Raw genomic sequence first — 22,478 nt, forward strand, 5'->3', positions numbered from 1 at the left:
ATTAACAGTTTCCAAGAACATGGCTTCTAAATAAAACAGACTCATTATTTATTAAACAGGTTCATACTCTCCAAGGATTTATATTCCATAATACAATCAAACCTCTCATTCATTTGATACTAAAATAGTTCAATTTTATATTTCCAATATAGACAAGATTTCATATCGAAGAAGAGAAAGTTAAAGTTGTGATGCATAGAATGGAAAAAAGTTTATATGATTAAAAAAAAATGATTAGGTAAATTAAAATAATCCAAAGTCTTAAATATTAAATATGATTTCGTAAACTGGAAGTATCAAATTTTTTCAATGTTTCCTTAATGTTGTCATGTAAATTTTTTTCAGTAGATAGCCTTATTTGTCTGAAGCAGAAAAATATCTTTTTGAATACAGCCCTGAAAGCTTGTTTTAAATGACTGGGTTCAACAGTGGGGCAAGTGAAGTATTGAGCACAGCTACTCTTTGCTTAAAGTAACTCTTTCATTTGCTGATGGCTTTATGTAGGTGAACATACAACTGCCATAAGTGATGGAGACAACAATCATGTGAGAAGAGCAGGTAGAAAAGCCTTTTTTCTTTTGTTGAGTTGAAGGGAATTTTAGAATTGTCTTGATGATATAGGACTAAGAAAAGATTACTAATAACAATATGGCAATGATTGTCATCAGAGCTATTAAAAAAACAATCAGTTCTAGTAAATGTGTGTCTGAGCAAGAAAGTTGCAACACAGGAAAAATGTCACAAATGGAATGGTCAATGATATCGGAAGCACAAAAATCCAAGTTAAGACAGAAAATCAGTGGAGGGAAAATGATCAAGAATGCGGTTACCCAGGAGCTGAAGCTGGCGACAATATCTGCTGCTCATGATGGATGTATAATGCGAGGGTTTGCAGATGGCAACGTAGCGGTCACAGGACATAGCAGGCGTAAGGAAAAACTCTGTAACCCCAAAAAAGATATTAAAAAAACAACTAAGACATACAACCATTATAGGAAATGGTCTTTTCCCTGGCTACAGTTGTGCTTAGGAATCTGGGGATGCAAGCAGTTGTGAATGAGATTTCCATGAAAGAGAAATCACAAAGGAAGAAATACATTCGGGTCTTGAGATGGGAATCCAGCAGAGTGAGGGCAAAGATGGTTACGTTTCCTATCATGCTCAACATGGAACTGAGAAGCAGAAACAAGAAAATGACAATCTGTAGCTGGGAATTATCTGTTAGTCCCAGCAGAATAAACTCTATGCTCTTTGTATGATTCTTCAATCCTCTTTTATGAGTTCAATGAAATTCTAGAAATAAAATGGTACAAAAATCAGAAATTATATGAGTAGGTATATCTCCAGAAAAAAGATATATAAAAACACCCATATTCAGAAACATGACTGTTTACGATGTAATACTCCATGGAAGTTGCATATATGATCCAAAGCTGTGGAACAGAAACTAAGAGTTTAAATGAACTATAAAAGTGAAGTCAGATTTGGAGATTGATCTACAAAACCAGTGAGAGATGATTTTTTTCTCTCTTACAAACTTCCAGTCAATTGTATCTAATTCCAAATTTAGCTAGATCATAAATAAAATGCTGGGCTCAGGATTCAAAGGTAATTCATTCATTTTTAAGCTATTAAGCTTATCAAAATAAAACTTTGATAAATTAAGACCTACAATTAAATTCTGAAGCTAAGATTTTATATTAAAGTGATATTTTTAAGACTTCATCTGTAGCCTCCTACAACTGTACAATGTAGTACTTTATGAAGGCAGAAATGGCAAAAAGGCAGTGTAATGCCACAAGAAAATAAACACTGGCTGATTCTAGGGGAAAAAATAAACTGATTATTAATCAGATACAGTTACATTGGAGCCCTGGTGGCACAGTGGTTAAGAGCTCAGCTGCTAACAAAAGGTCAGCAGTTCAAATCTACTAGCTGCTCACTGGAAAACCTATAAGGCAGTTCTACTCTTTCCTGTAGGGCCACTATGAGTCCAAATCAACTTGATGGCAATACCTTTGTTTTTGGTTTTTATGCTACATCTACAAAAAAAAAGAAAAAACCTGTTCATGGCTTAGATGTTCTGCCAAGACCACAAGAATAAAAGGAGAATATAGAAAATGCATTGCATCTCTTCAGATTCCCTGCCCAGTTATGGGTACCTAGAATCTGTACTTAATACTCACATGCAGCTCCATAGGGGTGAAAAATCCTTGTTTTCTTATCACATTTTCACACCTTCATGTCTCCAGGAATCACTCGTACACCTAATCGGTAACTGTCATTCCTGGGAAGTATTAGTGGAGGAAGCCTGTGACAATCTGGATGGGAAAAGTGTATTCTAATTGTGTTTTATGCTTGTAATAGTAGGTTTTCATGCACTATAGTCTGCAATTTCCAGAAATAAAAACAGAGCAAATAAAATAAAAGTGTTATCTCAATAGAACAGAAGCATAGCCAAAGTTGGAATCTGTTAGTAATTAGATATTGGGCTTAAAGCTGCTAACCCACTAAAATCTACTTATGCATCTTTACTGTGCTGAAATCTGTGAATTTTCCCACTACTATGTGCATTCTCGAGAGGACCGTGTCTAATCATCAAAATAATTGCAACCATATGGTTTCCAAGGAGTGCCTGGTGGATTCGCACTACTGACCTTTTGGTTAGCAGCTATACCTCTTAAGCACTATGCCACCAGGGTTTTCTGCTTAGTATATAGTAGGTTTAAAATAAACACTTGTCAAATAAACAAACAAACAGAAGCTGAGTTTGTTGTTGAAACAGACATTGCCATCATGTGCAGTTCTCTATTTTATGCTATATTATAGCTTGGACGTTTCTTAAATTCGTGTCTACGTTTTGCAAGATAAATTATTTTCCCCTTTACCAATAATGTTTGGCCGAAACTCTCTGTATTGAATAAATTGCAAACAAACGATATGTAAAGGGAAGAAAATATTGATATGTAAAATTTAAAAACAAACTTTATAAAACATTTTTTAAAATTACTTCCCTTTAAATTACTTTACAATCCATCCTCTCAATTCACTCTGTTAGTTCAGTGAGATCATTCTTCCTTTTCAGAGGTCACTGTTCATTAAATCACTGGTTTTTCATAACAACTTAAAGTCTCAAAGGGCATCCTCATCAAATAGAAAAGATTTTATTTCAATCTCAAGATTGAAGTTCCTTCAATAGCTTACTGGCTTTGGGAACCAAGGGTTATTATTACTACTGTTTTATAATTATTATTATTTTATACAGTGAGTAACGTATCATTGCACAGTATTTTTAAATATACACAACTTTTTTAAAAAGTATCTGTTTTCCTCTTAATTTTAGCATTTTTCTGAGTAATGGTACCATGACTTACTCACTCTGGAGATTGATTAAAGCACTGAAGAAGTGTACAAAGAGCTGTGAAGAAATGTATGAAGAGATAGTTTACTTGAGCATCACAAAGAATTAACACTTCTATACCCAGTCTGCAAGGACTACTAGAAAAAAAAAAAAAAAAACCTAACAAAAAGAAACTCTAGCAGGACATGATCCAACACCATAAGATTAGTGGCAGTACATCAAACTTTTATGCAAAAATGTTTATGGAAATCCAATGAATTATATTTACTTACCAACATGAAATAAGCTGATAAAAATGTTCAACACTCATAATCCTTAGAGAGAAATAAACTTCAATGTCCCACAAGGTCATATGATTTGTAGAGTCTTAAGTCATCCCAAGGATGTACTCAGAGTAGTGAAGGACATTTTCAAAATTTAACTCAACATTTCAGCTTTGTATTGCTGAGTGCAGATCCCTATTTTTCCCTGGCTGAACATGGGTCATGTTACCAAGCTTTACATTTCTTTCCACCCATTTCTTCAAAACGGATTCTTAATTACCTTCAAAGGACCCCTGAGACAGACAGTGTGAAATCATTCAAAATACAAATTAACAGTAATCTTAACACTGGTTAAGTAAAATGGCTGGAAAGGATTTTCCGGGCCTTCATTCTCAAAGCACTCCTATATTGTGCTCTTCCAAAATCCCTACCATCAGTACTAATAATCTCCCTTTGAATACTGAAGACAATTCCTTTGATGCACAAAATAAGAAAGGAACTTTATTTTAAAGGTCAAGTTAGATTTGAAGATTGAAGCATATATCTTTGACAAACTGAGATGAACTTTTGACTGGTTCCACTTCTTTTCTGGTGTTTTTTTTTTTCTTTTCTTTTTTTCATTTTAGTGCTTTATGTTACACTGGGAGGGAATGCCAGTTGGTGATTTAATGTCTTTGAAAGCCTACTTTTTTCATCTTCCTCTATGTTCACTCAGTTCTCTCTTCTTTAGTTAAGTCTCATTAAAGGCTATTAGAAAAACAAGGACAGAGCAAATCTCCAAAGCAATTTGCTTTACTGACCATGTCACCCTGTTTCTTTTTACGTTACTGAATTTAAAGATTTGTTTAGTGTTTAAGCTAATACATTAGAAAAAGGAAAAGAGTCTAATATACTGTTGTGAGCAACATTCAACATAGCTTCATAAGTACACTAAAATATACATTTGGCACTGCTCAATCATTCTTGGCTTTGAATAACACGGGGCTCATCTGAGACCTTTTCTCTTCCCGAATGAAACAAAGTCTCCACAGGGGATGGCGTTGACTTGCTGGCAGAATTGTTTTATTAGAAAAAAAAATTTTTTTTTAACATTTTTCATAGAAATTTTATTGTTTCCCTGGAAAAAGTTGAATAATTTATATTTCTTCATTTCCATAAAGATGGGCAGGTTCATTTGTCAGATTTTATACCAGTGTGTATAGAAATAAATGAAAGGTAAATAGACATCCCAAAGTCGCATTTAATAATAACTTCAGAAACAATAACATTCATACATGTAAGAGTTTATGGAGAATATCAGCTTGTAACCTCACACTTTCAGTTCATTAATTTGCCACCTGTAATATAACAGACCATTTCACACAGAAACAAGATACCCATTGCCATCAAGTCAATTCCGACTCATAGCGACCTTACAGGACAGAGTAGAACTGCCCCACAGGGCTTCCAAGGAGTGGCTGTGGATTCGAACTGCCAACCTTTTGGTTAGCAGCCATAGCTCTTAACCACTTTCCTGCCAGGGAAACAAGAAAAGGAAATAATTATTAATAAAGTTATAGTGTTAAAACTTAACACTTAATTTTCCACTTTTGGTATTATAAGGTCAATTTATTATCCTAGAAAATACATGGGCTTTGCAGATAGAGAGACGTGCATTAAAAATCCAAACAGGCCACATCATGGATTTGTGACTTTGAGTGAGTTCCTGAATTTCTTTTAAAAATGAAGTGGAAATGTCAAGGGTGCTTTTGAGAATTAACTGAAATAACATAAATGAAAGTGTTTCATAAATTCTATCATACTAAATTGGTGCTTAAAAGTAACGGCTTAATTAAATTTGTCTTTATTTTAATTGGAATAAATGCTCGACTTTGGAAAAGATATTCATATTTGTGAATTTTCAAAGGCACCATTTCACTGAAAGACTAAAGATTTTATGATTTATCTCATTTATTCTTTGTAACAATTGGTATGAAATTTTTATCTTTATTCTTAAATGGAAAAACTAAGGCTGGGAGAAATTACGTGACTTAAATAAATTCCTATAGCTAGCAAGTGTTAAATGTAATGTCAGACTGCCTGAAATGCAATTCTGTTCCCTTAAACTGCACAGCCTATGTACAATTAGAGACACAGACACAGAGACAGCAGTTGTCTGCCTTTAATTAATTGGGAATAAATAAATTGATACAATAAAATAATACTCAACTTTTTAAAAATACTTTTTAATGTATTTGGTTTTAAATTATAACCTGTATATAAAAAAAAAAAAACCTGTATAGATCCTGTTTATTTTCATAAAAAGTTGAGTTGATACAAAACAAATTAATGCTAAGAATGGGGAATTTTCATTGCCTTTTATATGCCCCACTTACCTCTGCTATTCGTATAGTTTCACACACACTCAGAATGCCTAGGATGGTAAAAATGCCATCGTTGTAATCCAGGGAAGCCAGCATTCCTGAAACCATCCTCTTCCCTTCCCACCGAACATAGGATCTTATGATGCCCTATTACAGATATGTCTCATTTTACCCTTGAGGAATACATATTTGCAGAGAGTGAGAAAGGAGCAAAAATATAAAAGAGGAAAAATGTCAGAAGGTGTTTTGAAACTCTATGAAATGCTTTCTACATAGATTTCACTTGCACAGATACTTAACGTTTTATCTATTTGAACTGCCGCTGGCTCAAGGGGATTAATTCAGGGAATCAAAATTTCCAGAAGAGGAATGTATACAAAACACTAAGGAATATAAAACATAACACACATTAGTATTGAAATTGGAAAAGAGAGCCTGTGAGACAGGGAATAAAAACTAACAACAGTTAAGTCTGAAGTTTTTCCCCTTGATTCCCCTGCCCCCCAGACAAAGACAAAAAACCAAATATCTTATCTCCAAATTCAGATTTCTTCTCAGTACTCTACGCCATTTTTTAAAGCTAAGAGTCTACTACATTGTAATAAATACATATATAAATCTTATTATTTTTAACGTGCCTTCTAATACAAATTTTTGCTGCCATGTACTGCTAATACTTTATGCTTTTTTTGTGATCACTCTGCTACTGCTCACCAGCAATAGCAAAATGAAGAGTGTACCTTATTTTGATTGAATAATGTTATAACTTATATTCCAAAATAATAATTGGAGTTAGTATCTTCCCTGCCTATGCTCAATAATATACTTACACTCAAATTAGATAATTTGAATAATAAAAAAAATTGTTCAGGTTCTTCGGAATCTATACAAAATCTGTGGGTCATTTCAGAGTTCCAACTATGTATAAAAATAGAACAAACTCAAGCTTATTTTTTTCTGTTGTTTGTTTCGTTTTTTACTTCAGGCTATCACACTAGATACTATAGCTCAGTAGCCTCAAGCAAGTTACTCAAATTGAGAATGAATTTACAAATTTTAAAAGGAAGATAATCATGTTTAGCATGCCATATACCTAGTAAATAAAATATAGTATAGAACTTACATAGTTGAGTAAATGCACAGAGTACGTATTCTCTTCAGAGGAGCTATTATTATTTATTACCCATCAATCAGACTTGCAGGTTATATAATGGTAATAGTGGCTCCCTAAATATTCATCTTTGTTATACATTTTCAAAAACAAATACAGATAATGAGGAGATTATAAAAAGCAATGGTCAATGGCATTAGAAGGACAGAAATCTAACTGGAGGATAAGCATGAGTGGTGGGAAAATGGTCAGGAATCCTCCCAGCCATGAACAAAGAACAAGCAGGGTGCAGATTTTCTCGTTCATGATGGTGGTATAATGAAGGGGCTTGCAGATGGCAACATAACGATCATAAGACATGGCCGTTAGAAGAAAAATTCAGACACACCCATAAAGATGAAGAAAAATAATTGAGCTAAACAATTGTTGTAAGAAATGGTCTTGACTTTGGTAATGATTGCCCCTAGAAATCTGGGGATAGACACAGCGGTGAACGTAATTTCCAAGAAGGAGAAGTTCCAGAGGAAATAGTACATAGGAGTCTTTAGACGATAGTCTATCACGGTGAGGACGATGATGGTCAGGTTGCCTGTGACGGTTAATACATAAGCTATAAATAAAAAGATAAAGACCACAGCCTGAAGCTTTGGGTCATCTGGTATGCCCCAGAGTACAAACTCTGTAATCATTGTGTGATTTCTCACACTGACGTATTTTCCTCTTCAAGCAAAATCTATTGGTGAAAAAACATAAAAAATGAGCAAACATTAGATTTAAATATTAGTATTAATAACCCCAATGACACTAAACAATGGACCCTTTTTTCTCTTTCAGCTCTTTTCCAATATCTTGTCACCCTTATTAAAATGGAACATTTTCTTAGAGCCTCTTTGAAAAGAAAATCTATTCACAGACCTATGTTAAAACCCAAATCAGTGTCAGTGTGTATAACCTCTACATAGAGTCAAATTTTCTATATTTTCAGTATATCCTTGAATCATAAATTTCCACACCAATATTAATGAATTATATCTATAGTTTATATACTGAAACATTGTTTTCCAGCTTTGAAGATTGTATGATTTTAGGAATGAATTTAATTTTGAGTATTTATCCTCGTGCCAAAATTTTAAAATTTTCTTGCCTAATGTTGTAGGGTTCTTAACCAATGTCATAGAACAATGTGTGTACTGACTGTTTAATGAGAAATTAGTTTGTCCTGTAAATCTCCATCCAATGTACAATAAATTAAAAAAAGACAAAAACAAAACAAAAAATTCTTTATTGTTTACTAGGGCTTTGGCGGTAATTAAAACCCAATCGCAATCTCTGAACTTAATAGTATCTGAAACTATTTTTATTCTTAATACCTTTTATTTTAAATACAATCAACAAAGATAAAGGTGTTTTCCAATCATGTAAACATATCACTAGAATGATCTTGATTGTAAACAAGAGTAAGTTAGTTTTCATTAATGGGAAAGAAAACAGAAACCAGAGAGATGAATCAATACTCACATAGATAGAGCCTATCATTAATATATTTCTACAACAGGATTAGTGGTATCGTTGTGTTTTTTTAATTAAAATTATTAAATGGACTTTTTTTTTTTTTTTTTACTACTATTCTCTTTGGTCTTAAACCTGATTGAGGACAAGAATGAACTCATAACGAAAGTTTTAATGCCAATATCTCATTGTCTCCTTTTTAGAATACTGATTACAGGAAATATATGTATATACATATATTTTAGGATTTACTCTAGGGAAAACAGAAATTGCTAAAATATAAGCTCAGCTATTTTTATCTTTTTTTTTTTTTCCACTGCTCTATCCTTTACAACCAGAATTGTATCTGTGTACAAGTTCTCAGTAATGTTCCTAGTATCAATCTCTTTCTATAGCATGAACTGGTAAGACAGCACTGATGAAGGTAACATGTAGAAGATGTTCCCTTCTGCCTAACTCAACAATTAGTATTACTGATGGGTGAGTAGTGTCTAAGATGATATTACGCCTTCTTTTCTTCTTTATCCTTTTTTCTTTTTCCGGCAATCAACACTCTTTTTCTTTAGGAATATGCACACGTGGTCATTAACATAGCAGCAAAATATGGCATATCAAAGGGTAGAGACTGTATTTCTATGTTTTCAACAATGGCTGAAACATATTACATATATAATCAATAACGCTAAATATGTTAAAGAGATAATTTGGGACTCCCTGCAATTTATTCCAGCAAAGTCAAATTATGGATGGGACAAACATTTCATTGATAATAAGAAACATACTCACTTTTGTGATATGTCTGATGGTTCCAGTCAGAAATATTATCCTGAGTTTTTTTTAATTTATTTAAAAAATGAAAAATAATACATGCATAATATCCTTCAGGAAAACTTTTTGTCACTTGGTCCACCCTTGCTTCTATCTCATAAGAGCCTCTAGCATAAAGAAAACACAGACTGGACTCCACGTCAGTTTGTTAGCAGCCTTCGTAATAAGTAACATAAATTTCTTTTATCGTTCCATACAAACACGTCGCTCTGGACCTGAACTCCAATAAGAGCTACTTATTTTAACGCTAAGAGTTCTTTAGGTAAATGTCCAGGGAATAATGCTTTAAGAGACTGGAAGTTGAAGCATTTCAAAGCTCTCTGGATAAGATGAAGATTTAACACTGCCCAAAAATAAAACAATTTTACCTTCTCTGCTCACGGAATAAATTCCCCAGAGATTAGCATGAAGAAAGGAAAGGTGCAAGAAGAGACAAATTCTAAAACTGTAAATGATGTCGTAACATAGAGTTTTCTGGAAAGCTAAGCAATATAACGAGGTAAAAGTAAAAACATACCAATCAGCTTGTACCATCAACCTAGTCTCCCTTTGACTGTGTATAATTTTCCTAATATGCATATGGCACTTGTTCTACACTCAAGAGATCATTTCTCCTCAGTCCCTTTGGGTCTGGTGAAATCCAGGACCGAACTACTCCACAGCGGACCCTAATTTGGGAGTGCTACCTATGTTTTATTCATTCATATATATCCACCAGCGTAAGGCAAAATGAATGAACACATAAATAAAATAAGGGATTTCAATATCTTTGAATATCAGAAGAGTACTTGAAAATTTAGTTTTGATTTTCCTTTTTTTTAATTTTAAATCTAATACATGCTTAATGTTATAAGAATCAAGGTGACAGTAGTATAGAGTGGCATTTTGAACGGCCCTAATATTTCCAACGAATCCTCCATTTTTACTCCAATCTTCAAATTAGCCAGTATTAAGAGTTTATAGTGTGTTCTCGAGATATGTTTTTTCTCTATCTGGAGTAATATGGGAGCACTCCCATTCAAACACTTGAAGATTTGTTCCTGTTGCTATTACACATTAATGCCGTTATATGATGCCAAATACTATATAATTATCTTTTTCCTAGTATGTAAGGATATCATTCCTTATCAACTTTTTTGTAACTGTTGCATAGAATACCAGAGGTGACTTGCATGTAATTTAATAATTACTTTGCTGATTTAAGATTTAGGGGATTAGATTGTGACAAATTTCACATTATTACTTACGATGTTACAACGCATCCGTATTTATACATTTACGTATGTGTAAAACTGACAGCTGTGATTTTTAAATTTTAAAAATTTTAATAGATACTTAAAAAAATTCTCCTACAGATAAGAATGAGCCCTTTTCTTCACATCTGAGCCAAAACTGGATATTATTGGTCATTTAAAAAATTTATAAGCAGAGAGACAAAATAATATCACAATTTATTTAATGACAAAGACACTGTAGCTTAAAGATCACAGTGCCTGGGTTTTTAGATTAAACAGATCCATTTTCTTTGCAAACTCACAAATTTTAATGCAGCTTTCTGAACATTGGTCTCTTCACCCATAAAATGAGAAGACTAATAGTCCTAAGTAATAGGCTATTATAAAAATTACAATGAGATAATGTATAAGAGAGTTTAGCATGCTAATTGGGATATGCTGCTATCATTAGTTGCCTTCAAGTTGATTCCAACTCACAGAGAGCAACCCTATTCGACGGAGTAGAACTGCCCCATGGGGTGTTCAAGGCTGTAATCTTTACTGGAGCAGATTGCTATGTCTTTCTCCCCTGGAGCTGCTGGGTGGGTTCTATCCACCAGCTTTTTGGGATACCAGCTGAGTGTTTAACCATTGTATCACAAGGGCTTCTTACTTGAGATATAGTAAGTGCTTAATGTATAAATCATCTATTTTTATATTTTCATATTCTTTGATTCATATAGAGATTGAATATATTTTCAGTATTTTTATTTCTTGTTCTCGAATTGCCTATTTATAACCTTTGTTCACTTTCCCTTGGGTTTATTGTCTTCTTATTTATTGATCAAAAAAAAAAAACCAAACGCATTCCCATCAAGTCAATTTTAACTCCTAGCGACCCTATAGGACAGAGTAGAACTGCTCCATAGGGTTTCCAAGGAGCACCTAGTGGATTTGAACTGCCAACCTTTTAGTTAGCAGGAGAGCTCTTAACCACTACACCACCAGAGTTTCCATGGTAGTATGTATTTATATATTGTGGATATAAATACATGGTGTGTCTTCTCTGTTGTGTACCCTTATTTTGTAAATTTTCTCTGTAGTTCTACTCGAAAAGATTGTACAACTATCAAATTCTTAGTGACATAGTGTCTTTAGCAAGGACTTACCCACATACTTCAAAATTATATAAATGTTGTTGTTGTTTGGTGCTGTTGAGTCACTTCTAACTCATACAGACCCTATGTATAACAGAATGAAACACTGCCCAGTCCTGTGCCATCCTCAAAATCTATGTTATGCTTGAGCCCATTGTTGCAGCCACTGTGTCAATCCATCTCCTTCCTCTTTTTCTCTGACTCTCTACTTTACCGACGGGCATGACTTCCTTCTCCAGGGACTTATCCCTCCTGAGAACGTGTCCAAAGTATGTAAGATGTAGTCTCTCCATCCTTGCTTTCAAGGAGCATTCTGGTTGTACTTGTTCCAAGACAGATTTGTTCACTCTTTTGGCAGTCCACGATATATTCCGTATTCTTTGCCAACACCACAACTGAAAGTTGTCAGTTCTTCTTCAGTCTTCCTTAATCATCATCCAGCTTTCCTATGCACATGGAGCGATTGAAAACACCATGGCTTGGGTCAGGTTCACTTTAGTCTTCAACATTTTGCTTTTCATCACTTTAAAGAGGTCTTTTGCAGCAGATTTGCCCATTGCAATGTGTCCTTTGATTTCTTGACAGCTGCTTCCATGGGTGTTGATTGTGGATCCAAATAAAATGAAATCCTTGACAACTTCAATCTTTTCTCCCTTTATCAGGATGTTGCTTCTCGGTCCAGTTGTGAATATTTTTTGTTTTCTTCATGTTAAGGTGTAACCCATACTGAAAACTGTGGTCTCTGATCTTTACCAGTAAGTGCTTCAAGTTCTTCACTTTCAGCAACCAAGGTTGTGTCATCTGCATAATGAATGTTGTTAATGAGCTTTCCTCCAATCCTGATGCCCCATTCTTCCTATAGTTCAACTTCTCAGATTATTTGTTCAGCACACAGATTGAATAGGTATGGTGAAAGGATAGAACCCTGACATACACCTTTCCTGACTTTAAACTATGCAATATCTCCTCGTTCTGTTCGAACAACTGCCTCTGGATCTATGTACAGGTTCCTCGGGGTCACAATTAAGTGTTCTGGAATTCCCATTCTTCACGATGTTATCCATAATTTGATATGACCCACACAGCCAAATGCCTTTGCATAGTCAATAAAACACAGATAAACATCTTTCAGGTATTTCTGGTTTCAGCCATGATCCATCCGACATCAGCAATGATAACCCTTGTTCTGCATCCTTATCTGAATCCAGCTTGAATTTTGGCAGTCCCCTGTCAATATACTGCTGCAGCCACTTTTGAATGATCTTCAGTAAAATTTTATTTGTGTATGATATTAATGACATTGTTCGATAATTTCCACATTCAGTTGGATCACCTTTCTGGGGAATAGGCATAAATATGTATTTCTTCCAGTGGATTGGCCAGGTAGCTGTCTTGCAAATTTCTTGCCATAGACATGTGAGCACTTTCAGCACTGCATCCATTGTGTGAAACATTTCAATTGATATTCTGTCAATTCCTGTAGCTTTGTTTTTTGCCAATGCCTTCATTGCAGCTTAGACTTCTTCCTTCAGTGTCCTCGGTAACTGATTATATGCTACTTCCTAAAATGGTTGAAAGTCAAATAATTCTTTTTAATATGATGACTCTGTATATTTCTTCCATCTTCTTTTGATGCTTCCTGCATCATTTAATATTTTCCCTGTGGAATCCTTCACTCTTGCAACTTGATGCTTTATTTTTTCTTCAGTTCTTTCAGCTTGAGAAATGCCAAGTGTGTTCTTCCCTTTGGGTTCTCTATCTCCAGGTCTTTCCACAGGTCATTATAATACTTTACTTTGCCTTTTCAAGTAACCTTTTGAAGTCTTTTGTTCAACTCTTTTACTTCATCTTTTCTTCCTTTTACTTGAGCTACTTGACATTCAAGAGCAAGTTTCAGAGTCTCTTCTGACATCCATTTTGGTCTTTTCTTTCTTTCCTGCCTTTTTAAAGACCAAAAAGATCTTGAAATATTCTTTTTGGCAATGAATGCAACACCATTCCTCTTCGAGTTGTCATTCCCGGTATAGTAGACCCTATGATTAAATGATTATTCAATTCAAAATGGCCAATACCAGTCCTAGGATATATATGTTTATGCCTAGGATATTGATGTTTATACATTCTGCTTCATTTTTGACAATTTCTGGATTTCCTAAATTCATACTTCAGACATTCCACATTTCTATAACAAATGGATGTTTGCTGCTGTTTCTTCTCATTTTGAATTGTGCCACATCCACAAATGAAGGTCCTGAAAGCTTTTCTCCAACCACATCCATCCAGAATCCATATATAATTCATTCTTGTTTTTGTGAGATATGGATTTAATTTTACTATTTTCTCAAAACCACCTACCCTAACACTGCTAGGCTAGAGACAATATAAGCACCAATGTCATGTTATCCTCTCTTAGTAATATTTCTAGCCCAGAGTTCTCACTTACAAGGTCTACACATAATCCTTCAGCTGGAGATAGAGATGTGTCTATTGAAATAGAACCTTGGTCTAAAAAACTATCTAATATCCCTGGGACTATCTTCGCCTCCATGTGGAGACAGAAGTATATCATAATTAAAAAGCTCCTCTCTTGATCTTTTAACTTGTAGTGCAACCAGAATGATGCATGTAATATATAAATATCATCTCACTTTTCAGGTAAAGAACAAATTGAGCTCCTACTGCCCTCATTATAAAGTATGTAAATAACTAAATTTAGTACCTTCAAGGTCCTGTAATTATTAACCCACTCCTCCCCTTTCAGACTCACTTTGTACCATCTCACCTGATATTTTCCATTCCAGTAAACCTGCTTTTGTTGTTGTTGTTTGTTTGTTCTTGTTTTTATTGTTTGTTTTAATAATTCAACACTTTCTCTCCTCCTTCATGACATTCATACATGCTCTTCTGCCTGCTGGATGTGGCTTCTCTGGCACCTCAGTTCGTTTGTCCTTTAATTGTACTGTCTTATAGAAGACTTCTCTGATTCTCTCAAACTCTTCTGTGTTTATAATACCCTGTGCTTCATCTTTATAGCAGTAATTGTATTTTAATTACTAACCAGGTATCATCCTTGCTCTGCAGAAAGTTATGTATGTGGTTATTTAAATTCAATATAAATTAATTCAAATGAAATCAAATAGAAGTTTAACTCCTCAGTCACACTAGCCACATTTTAAATGGTCAGTAGCCACATGTGGCTGATGGCTGTTGTATGGGACAGCACAGATTAAAGACCATTTATATATTGCAGAAAATTATATTGGACAAGTGCCAAGGAATCAGTTATTTCTCCTTTTCATTGTTCTTTGGGAAGCAGCCAAGTGTATGACATCTTTTCCAGAACCAAGACGATGCATAACCTTTGCTCTAATATCATCAAATCTTTTCTAATTCTTCAAATTGTGAGTTATTTTCAGACACACACACACAAATTTACAGTTTCCTTTAATGTTTAATCTAAATATCATAAAATCTTTGAAATCTTCCCTATCTATAAAACCAGGATTAGATGCTTTCTCTTCTTTTCCCTCCCCTCAATTTGTACTCTTATCTTACTCCATTGCATTTATTTGTAGGGAAATCTGTTTCTATTAAAAAGCAACTTGAAAAACAGAAGGAGGAGGCGGGGCCAAGATGGCGGACTAGGTGGACGCTACTGCGGATCCCTCTTGCAACAAAGACTCGGAAAAACAAGTGAATCGATCACATACATAACAATCTACGAACTCTGAACAACAAACACAGATTTAGAGACGGAGAACAAACAAATATGGGGAGACAGCAATTGTTTTCAGAGTCAGGAGCCAGCACACCAGGCAGGTGACCTTCAGAGCCTGATTTGGGGCAGAGCCCGGGGGGGCAGACAGCACAGACAAGGGGCCCAGCCCTAGCCCCCGAACTCATCCCGGGAGCGAGCCCAGCCGGTTGGCACGGGCGGCGTGGCGGCACAGCCGGTGGGAGAAGTCCCCAGGAGGCAGTGACTGGTCTTGGCACGGGGAGAGCAACGTCCCAGCAGGGGAGCCGTCCCACCGGGAGTTTGGCGGGAAGCGGGCGGGGCGCTAGCGTGGGGACCAGCTACATTTCCCTAAATTGACCTAGGGGGGGAACACTCGTTCGTGCGGGAGGCGCCCACCCAGTTTGCAGGAGCGGTGCCCGCGTGCTGGAGGGAGAAGTCCCCGGGAGGCAGTGGCTGGTCTTGGAGCGAGGAGAGCGGCATCCCAGCCAGGACGCGCAGTCGCACTCGGTTCACGGGAGCAGCGGGCGACGCGGCTGGAGGGACGGGGAGCCCCCGGAAGGCAGCGACGGATTTTGGAGACAGGAGTGCACCGTCCCAGTAGGGGAGCCTTAATCTTGGGGGTGGGGCTGACAGCGGAGGATCTGACCGTGAGGCCAGCAGGTCAGACCCCCCGGGGGGTAATCTCCACACACCCAGTACATATAGGTGACGCGGCCCGCAGAAATCTCAGATATAAGAGTCATTGCAAGTAAGACAAACAACTCTGGCTATATTCTGAGGTGCTACACTCCTAGCTCTCTGACCCCTCCCTCACCCTCCCCAGGCCGCTCCATTAACATCCAAAAAGCCTGAGCCAGAGGGAGAACTCGGATAGGGATCTGACTGCATTTTTTTTAAGCGGATTTTCTGGAAAAACTAGCTTCCCAGTGATGGCTCAGAGACAGCACTCCATATCAAAACCACATAAAGAAGCAAACCATGACAGCTTCTCCAACCCCCCAAACAAAAGAATCAAAATCTTTCCCAAATGAAGATACAATCCTGGAATTATCAGATACACAATATAAAAAACTAATTTACAGAATGCTTAAAGACATCACAAATGATATTAGGCTAACTGCAGAAAAAGCCAAAGAACACACTGATAAAACTGTTGAAGAACTCAAAAAGATTATTCAAGAACATAGTGGAAAAATTAATAAGTTGCAAGAATCCATAGAGAGACAGCATGTAGAAATCCAAAAGATTAACAATAAAATTACAGAATTAGACAACGCAATAGGAAGTCAGAGGAGCAGACTCGAGCAATTAGAATGCAGACTGGGACATCTGGAGGACCAGGGAATCAACACCAACATAGCTGAAAAAAAATCAGATAAAAGAATTTAAAAAAATGAAGAAACCCTAAGAATCATGTGGGACTCTATCAAGAAGGATAACTTGCGAGTGATTGGAGTCCCAGAACAGGGAGGGAGGACAGAAAACACAGAGAAAATAGTTGAAGAACTCCTGACACAAAACTTCCCTGACATCACGAAAGACGAAAGGATATCTATCCAAGATGCTCATCGAACCCCATTTAAGATTGATCCGAAAAGAAAAACACCAAGACATATTATCATCAAACTTGCCAAAACCAAAGACAAACAGAAAATTTTAAAAGCAGTCAGGGAGAAAAGAAAGGTTTCCTTCAAGGGAGAATCGATAAGAATAAGTTCAGACTACTCAGCAAAAACCATGCAGGCAAGAAGGGAATGGGACGACGTGTACAGAGCACTGAAGGAGAAAAACTGTCAACCAAGGATCATATATCCAGCAAAACTCTCTCTGAAATATGAAGGAGAAATTAAGATATTTACAGATAAACACAAGTTTAGAGAATTTGTAAAAACTAAACCAAGACTGCAAGAAATGCTAAAGGAGATTGTTTGGCCTGATGATCATTAATATCAGGTACCAGCACAATACAAGGTCACAAAACAGAACGTCCTGATATCAACGCAACTCAAATAGGGAAAGCACAAAAACAAACAAATTAAGATTAATTCTAAAAAATAAATAAATAAACAAAATAATACACATAACAGGGAATCATGGAAATCAATAGATAAACGATCACAATAATCAAAAATAGGGACTTAATAGAGGAGGCATTGAACTGCCAGATGGAGAGTGATACAAGGCGATATAGAACGATACAAGTTAGATTTTTACTTAGAAAAATAGGGGTAAATAATAAGGTAACCACAAAAAGGATTATCAATTCCATAACTCAAGAAAAACGTAACGACTCAACTAACATAAAGTTAAACATTCTGAAAATGAGGATCTCACAATCTACTAAGAAAAACGTCTCAGCAAAAAAAGTATGTGGAAAAATGAAATGGCCAACAACACACATGAAAAGACATCAAAATGACAGCACTAAAAACTTATTTATCTATAATTACGCTGAATGTAAATGGACTAAATGCACCAATAAAGAGACAGTCAAGGACTGGATAAAGAAACACGATCCATCTGTATGCTGCCTACAAGAGACACACCTTAGACTTAGAGACACAAACAAACTAAAACTCAAAGGATGGAAAAAAATATATCAAGCAAACAATAAGCAAAAAAGAAGAGGAGTAGCAATATTAATTTCTGACAAAATAGACTTTAGACTTAAATTCACCACAAAGGATAAAGAAGGACACTATATAATGATAAAAGGGACAATTGATCAGGAAGACATAACCATATTAAATATTTATGCACCCAATGACAGGGCTGCAAGATACATAAATCAAATTTTAACAGAATTCAAAAGTGACATAGACACCTCCACATTTATAGTAGGAGACTTCAACACACCACTTTCGGAGAAGGACAGGACATCCAGTAAGAAGCTCAATAGAGACACGGAAGACCTACTTACAACAATCAACCAACTTGACCTCATTGACTTATACAGAACTCTCCACCCAACTGCTGCAAAGTATACTTTTTTTTCTAGTGCACATGGAACATTCTCTAGAAGGGACCACATATTAGGTCATAAAACAAATCTTTGCAGAATCCTAAACATCAAAATATTACAAAACATCTTATCAGACCACAAGGCAATGAAACTAGAAATCAATAACAGAAAAACTAGGGAAAAGAAATCAAATACTTGGAAACTGAACAATACCCTCCTGAAAAAGGACTGGGTTATAGAAGACATCAAGGAGGGAATAAGGAAATTCTTAGAAAGCAACGAGAATGAAAATACTTCCTATCAAAACCTCTGGGACACAGCAAAAGCAGTGCTCAGAGGCCAATTTATATCGATAAATGCACACATGCAAAAAGAAGGAAGAGCCAAAATCAGAGAACTGTCCCGACAACTTGAACAAATAGAAAGTGAGCAACAAAAGAATCCATCAGGCACCAGAAGAAAACAAATAATAAAAATTAGAGCTGAACTAAATGAATTAGAGAACAGAAAAACAAATGAAAGAATTAACAAAGCCAAAAGCTGGTTCTTTGAAAAAATTAACAAAATTGATAAACCATTGGCTAGACTGACTAAAGAAATAAAGGAAAGGAAACAAATAATCCGAATAAGAAACGAGAAGGACCACATCACAACAGAGCCAAATGAAATTAAAAGAATCATTTCAGATTACTACGAAAAATTGTACTCTAACAAATTTGAAAACCTAGAAGAAATGGATAAATTCTTGGAAAAATACTACCTACCTAAACTAACACATTCAGAAGTAGAACAACTAAATAGACCCATAACAAAAAAAGAGATTGAAACGGTAATCAAAAAACTTCCAACAAAAAAAAGTCCTGGCCCAGACGGCTTCACTGCTGAGTTCTACCAAACTTTCAGAGAATACTTAACACCACTACTACTGAAGGTATTTCAAAACATAGAACAAGACGGAATACTACCCAACTCATTCTATGAAGCTACCATCTCCCTGATACCAAAACCAGGTAAAGACATTACAAAAAAAGAAAATTACACACCTATATCCCTCATGAACATAGATGCAAAAATCCTTAATAAAATTCTAGCCAATAGAATCCAACAACACATCAAAAAAATAATTCACCCTGATCAAGTGGGATTTATACCAGGTATGCAAGGCTGGTTTCATATCAGAAAAACCATTAATGTAATCCATCACATAAATAAAACAAAAGATAAAAACCACATGATCTTATCAATTGATGCAGAAAAGGCATTTGACAAAGTTCAACACCCATTTATGATAAAAACTCTTACCAAAATAGGAATTGAAGGAAAATTCCTCAACTTAATAAAGGGCATCTATGCAAAGCCAACAGCCAACATCACTCTAAATGGAGAGAGCCTGAAAGCATTTCCCTTGAGAACGGGAACCAGACAAGGATGCCCTTTATCACCGCTCTTATTCAACATCGTACTTGAAGTCCTAGCCAGGGCAATTAGGCTAGACACAGAAATAAAGGGTATTCAGATTGGCAAGGAGGAAGTAAAGCTATCACTATTTGCAGATGACATGATCGTATACATGGAAAACCCTAAGGAATCCTCCAGAAAACTACTGAAACTAATAGAAGAGTTTGGAAGAGTCTCAGGTTATAAAATAAACATACAAAAATCACTTGGATTCCTCTACATCAACAAAAAGAACACCGAAGAGGAAATAACCAAATCAATACCATTCACAGTAGCCCCCAAGAAGATAAAATACTTAGGAATAAATCTTACCAAGGATGTGAAAGACCTATACAAAGAAAACTACAAAGCTCTGGTACAAGAAATTCAAAAGGACATACTTAAGTGGAAAAACATACCCTGCTCATGGATAGGAAGACTTACCATAGTAAAAATGTCTATTCTACCAAAAGCCATCTATACATACAATGCACTTCCGATCCAAATTCCAATGTCATTTTTTAATGTGGTGGAGAAACAAATCACCAACTTCATATGGAAGGGAAAGAAGCCTCGGATAAGCAAAGCATTACTGAAAAAGAAGAAGAAAGTGGGAGGCCTCACTCTACCTGATTTTAGAACCTATTATACAGCTACAGTAGTCAAAACAGCCTGGTACTGGTACAACAAGAGGCACATAGACCAATGGAACAGAATTGAGAACCCAGATATAAATCCATCCATGTATGAGCAGCTGATATTCGACAAAGGACCAGTCAATTGGGGAAATGATAGTCTTTTTAACAAATGGTGCTGGCATAACTGGATATCCATTTGCAAAAAAATGAAACAGGACCCATACCTCACACCATTCACAAAAACTAACTCCAAGTGGATCAAAGACCTAAACATAAAGACTAAAACGATAAAGATCATGGAAGAAAAAATAGGGACAACCCTAGGAACCCTAATACAAGGCATAAACAGAATACAAAACATTACCAAAAATGATGAAGAGAAACCCGATAACTGGGAGCTCCTAAAAATCAAACATCTACGCTCATCTAAAGACATCATCAAAAGAGTAAAAAGACCACCTACAGACTGGGAAAGAATATTCAGCTATGACATCTCCGACTAGCGCCTGATCTCTAAAATCTACATGACTTTGTCAAAACTCAACCACAAAAAGACAAACAACCCAACCAAGAAGTGGGCAAAGGATATGAACACACATTTCACTAAAAAAGATATTCAGGCAGCCAACAGATACATGAGAAAATGCTCTCGATCATTAGCCATTAGAGAAATGCAAATTAAAACTACGATGAGATTCCATCTCACACCAACTAAACTGGCATTAATCCAAAAAACACAAAATAATAAATGTTGGAGAGGCTACGGAGAGATTGGAACTCTCATACACTGCTGGTGGGATTGTAAAATGGTACTACCACTTTGGAAATCCATCTGGCGTTATCTTAAATGGTCAGAAATAGAACTACCATACAACCCAGAAATCCCACTCGGAATATACCCTAGAGATACAAGAGCCTTCACACAAACAGATATATGCACACCCATGTTTATTGCAGCTCTGTTTACAATAGCAAAAAGCTGGAAGCAACCAAGGTGTCCGTCAACGGATGAATGGGTAAATAAATTGTGGTATATTCACACAATGGAATACTACGCATCGATAAAGAACAGTGACTAATCTCTGAAACATTTCATAACATGGAGGAATCTGGAAGGCATTATGCTGAGAGAAATCAGTCAGAGGCAAAAGGACAAATATTGTATAAGACCACTATTATAAGATCTTGAGAAATAGAAAAAACTGAGAAGAACACATACTTTTGTGGTTACGAAGGGGGGAGGGAGGGAGGGAGGGAGAGGGTTTTTTATCGATCAATCAGTAGATAAGAACTGCTTTGGGTGAAGGGAAAGACAACACTCAATACAAGAAAGGTCAGCCTAATTGGACTCGACTAAAAGCAAAGAGGTTTCCGGGATAAAATGAATGCTTCAAAGGTCAGCGGAGCAGGGGATGGGGTCTGGGGAACATGGTTTGAGGGGACTTCTAAGTCAATGGGCAAAATAATTCTATTATGAAAACATTCTGCATCCCACTTTGAAATGTGGCGTCTGGGGTCCTAAATGCCAACAAGCAGCCATCTAAGATACATCAATTGGTCTCAACCCACCTGGAGCAAAGGCAAAGGAAGAACACCAAGGTCACACGACAACTAAGAACCCAAGAGACAGAAAGGGCCACATGAACCAGAGACCTACATTATCCTGAGACCAGAAGAACTAGTTGGTGCCCGGCCACAATCGATGTCTGCCCTGTCAGGGAGCACAACAGACAACTCCTGAGGGAGCAGGAGACCAATGGAGCAGGAGACCAATGGGATACAGACCCCAAATTCTCATAAAAAGGCCATATTTAATGGTATGACTGCGACTAGAGGAATCCTGGAGGCAATGCTCCCCAGACCTTCTAATGGCACAGGACAGGAACCATCCCCGAAAAC

At 36.2% G+C, this 22,478-nt stretch overlaps 1 pseudogene; it reads right to left on the reverse strand.

Annotated features, from left to right (window-relative positions):
- Positions 1-268: 268 nt before the first annotated feature.
- On the reverse strand, positions 269-7,458 carry LOC135228539 (olfactory receptor 6C70-like; annotated as a pseudogene).
- Positions 7,459-22,478: the final 15,020 nt, after the last annotated feature.

The sequence above is a fragment of the Loxodonta africana genome, chromosome 22, assembly GCF_030014295.1.
Source record: "Loxodonta africana isolate mLoxAfr1 chromosome 22, mLoxAfr1.hap2, whole genome shotgun sequence".
NCBI lineage: Eukaryota > Metazoa > Chordata > Mammalia > Proboscidea > Elephantidae > Loxodonta > Loxodonta africana.